The 3,810-nt window shown below is 32.7% G+C and overlaps 1 protein-coding gene across 15 annotated transcripts in view; it reads right to left on the reverse strand.

Moving 5' to 3' along the window:
* The window catches only part of LOC108767867 (coiled-coil domain-containing protein AGAP005037), a 114,426-nt gene that overhangs the window by 71,414 nt on the left and 39,202 nt on the right, over positions 1–3,810 (reverse strand). The window lies entirely within an intron of this gene.

A 3,810-nucleotide genomic window follows, 5' to 3' on the forward strand; every position in this document is an offset into this window, starting at 1 on the left:
TATATAACCGCCATCATTTCTGATTACACGGATTATTCTGGTTTAGTCGCCTTCGTCTTCATAGAAGGCGCCTTTTAATTTCGCGAGAAACGTTCAGACGCGCCGCTGAATCAGAAACGGCGCCGTAATGGCTTCCGCCGATCGATCGGCGAATATGGAAATAACCCGATAGACCTGGAGGACGCATAATATGTATATCGATCGATGTCACTTCTCTCTCGTTGGAATTCAATAAACTATCCACTGTCAGCGTCGATATCTGCTGTTATTATCTGTTCGATTGAAATGCATGGTAGCACGTTACTGCAGAACTCGATCTCATCCCGATCAGATTTAACGATCGCGCGCCACACAACATACAAAATACCGGAGAAAGTAAAAGCGAAGGGAAACGTATCCGTCTTCGCCGAGATTACGAGTGTATACGTAACCGAAAAAGCAGTTGACGGCTTACATATGGCCTCTTCATTTTAATGTACATACGCGGACCTCGACGACAGATACAGCTACGTAACATCTTAATTAACCTTAAACTCCGAAACGCCAAAAGCTATTTAGTTTTCCTAACTTCTTTAAACATTTTTTTTAATCTATGCTCGAAAAGCACAAAATAACAAACCCGACAACTTGATTCGATTTTGCATATTCATTTGTTTTTTTTTTCAATTTTAAAAATAGATCGACGTTATTCTAATCCTTTGCAAGTTTTTCCCGAAGTAACAACTTCTTTGGACACTTACAATTTTTTGCTCCGCGGATATAGAAATAATTATGGAAAATATATGTACAGTAAAATTCACGACAATTTTAAAGGTACTTACTCGATACATTGAAGCGAATATAGTGTGTCATTATTTCTTATGACGCTGTCGCATTTATGGCTACTTATAGCCGAACATTAAATGTTTTAGTACGTTTAGTAATGGCGTATATGTAATATAAACTGTAATCTGCATTTTGCTAATGTAGTTGGGCAATTCAACACTTCTTAACTCTTATTAAATATTTCCTAATATTTATAGAGGTTTTATTTTACATACATTCAATTTTTATATATTAAAAACCCGATTGGAATATTCAGGATTAAGCAAGAGTTCACATATTAAAGCAATAGTTTTGTGTACAATTATATTTTGAGAAACAAAATAAAGTGACAGAAAAGTAGTGAATTATTAAGTCATCTAGTTATTTTGCTTTGTGAAATATTTATACGATCTCTTTCTATAGAATACTTTTGAAGAATTCTTTTAGAAAACGAAAACTATTCTTCCGAGATGCTTTATATTCGAGACAGCGTTTGTGAAATGTATTTCTTTTGCGGAAGAGAAGTTTTATAAATGTAAATTTGACACGTGAACTTTTAACATATTTATATTATCAACATAAATAATGATAACAACAATTTCCATAAACGCTTACTAACAGTTTGTAAGGCCTCTGGCTATTTTTGAGAGATAAATGCATAAAAAGCGAAATGTGCCTTGAAAACTGATCATGTGTTAAAAGATGTGAAAGTGTTCCGAGTGAAAGAGATATGTAACTTGAGATTCCATCAATTTCTATTAAATCAGGAACGTGAGTCTTATTTAACATTCTTCCTGATTGGCAGAATATTTGTATTTTGCATTCTACAGAAAAATTCTGAATGCCACGCATATCGTTTCCATACCTTTCTTTAGCATTACTTTAGGTCTATGCAAACATATTTTACAGTAATTGTGCAACTTTTGCTATAATAATTAATTCAAAATAGAAAGCAATATTAATCCTGTAATCTGTCTTTTTTGCACAAGCAAAATTTCATTCTCAATTTTTTTCGAAATAAAGTAAAGCGGAGGTCGGTTTTCTCTCCTAAAATAATCGAATAAACTATTCGATATATTAATGTTAAAAAGTGACTGAATTTTCTCATAATTTTTAAAAGCCTTGTAAAAAAACTTGAACAAAAAATCCAGATTATACAGGAAGTAAAAATATGATTACAGATGGAATGTTAAGCAATGAGAAACTCAATGTATGCGTGCATTGTCAATCGATTTCATGCACCCATGTAATGTCAATATAAAAAACTAAATATCGGAAACAAACGATTCCTTAAGACGATTAATGGCATAATAATTTTGATCGTACTAGCTATGAAATAAAAACTGTAACTAACAGTAAATTGTTACGCTGTACCGCGTTATACTTGCATAAATGTTCGTTGCATCAGAGCAACTTCGGCATTTAGCCTGGAGGCCAAATGAGCCAATGTGCCAAGCTTCTCTCAGGCTTCTGCACGTTTATGAAGTAGAACGAGATACTAGATGTTAAATTAAAAAGATAATCACATAATTAATTGGAATTTAATGAGCATGAAAACACACGTTGTTTGCTAACGGTGGGAAATAAAAAAACGTCGCGCCATTTAAAGAGTTATCATGGATTTGATGTTAGATCTGAAGTTAACCGGCGACTCGCTTTAACTGAATAATTATTGCACTTATCCACACGCAATTTATCATTGCGTACCATCTCCCACACGACAAAAAATACAGATATAATCTTCAGGAACGAGTACTAAGATGATCAAAGAGAGTGTGGCGATCCAGAATATTTCATAATATCCGTAAAATATGTCTATATCTATTACTATTACAAATTACAGAATCCTCGGCATTCTTTGACAAGGACAAGGCGAGCGACAATCATTCGCCAATTATAAGATACCGTTCCACCATTATAGACCGAATGCTCGAACGAATTTATTCGCTGACCTGTTCCTAGACATTTTCAGATCACGTGCAAGAAACTAGTTGGCCACCCTGGTTTCTCACTTTTTAATTATTTATCTAAATCTGATCTATTATGATAGCTATATTGTACGCAATAAAATATACCAGAAAAAGAACAACTTCACATAGAAAATTTATAACATTTAATGATAGCTTGTTTTAACAAGATATTAAATTAATAATACTCTCCTTGTATTTCTAGTAATTGTGTAATCACTATCAACTATTTTTGTGGATGCCATATCCGCTGTTCTATATATTTTTTATTATCTGTCAATCACAAAAAATCACTTCAAATTGAAATTATTTATTGACTCAACTCGTAATTACTTTATACATATATGTGTATGTAAACTATATATAATTTATAAAATAAAAAAAGTAATTAAGTGCGGAATAAAATTTTGATATAAAATCTACTGTTTTAAATACTTTCTTCCGTAAATTATATATGTATATACACATACATACTATATATTGTATATATAATAATCTATAAACTAAAAGATTTAAAAAGTACTGAAAAAATATATGCATAATCTATAAAATAATTAAATATATATTACATATCTCTATATACTTTACAAAATTACTTTTTTATTTGCAATAAAGTTTTGATAAAAACCTCGTTTCATCAGACATTTAATAATTTCGAAAATATAACACATACACACATAATGTATTTCGAGGGTCGAGTATGGCAAGATAAGTATATCAAAATAGAACCCCAAATTTTTGCTGAAGGATTAATGTACTGCAAAATATATTTTCCACACTTTTATTATGATATCTCGCATGTTACACCGTACACGTGTCATGCGTATGAATAAACGAATGAACGATCCGATAATCAACCGGAGCACATACGTGAGAATCGCTTTTACGACAATTATGCGGCGATACGTACGGGGAAGAGCGAAGCAAAAGGCTCGCGAAGCAAATGGTGTATCAAACACCCAAGTAGGAGAGGTGCATACACCTCCTGCGAGCTTACCAGGTCCACGGCGAGCTCAACGAGCGGGCAGTTACCTTTCCG

Source organism: Trachymyrmex cornetzi, unplaced genomic scaffold (genome assembly GCF_001594075.2).
Source record: "Trachymyrmex cornetzi isolate Tcor2-1 unplaced genomic scaffold, Tcor1.1 scaffold73, whole genome shotgun sequence".
Taxonomy (NCBI): domain Eukaryota; kingdom Metazoa; phylum Arthropoda; class Insecta; order Hymenoptera; family Formicidae; genus Trachymyrmex; species Trachymyrmex cornetzi.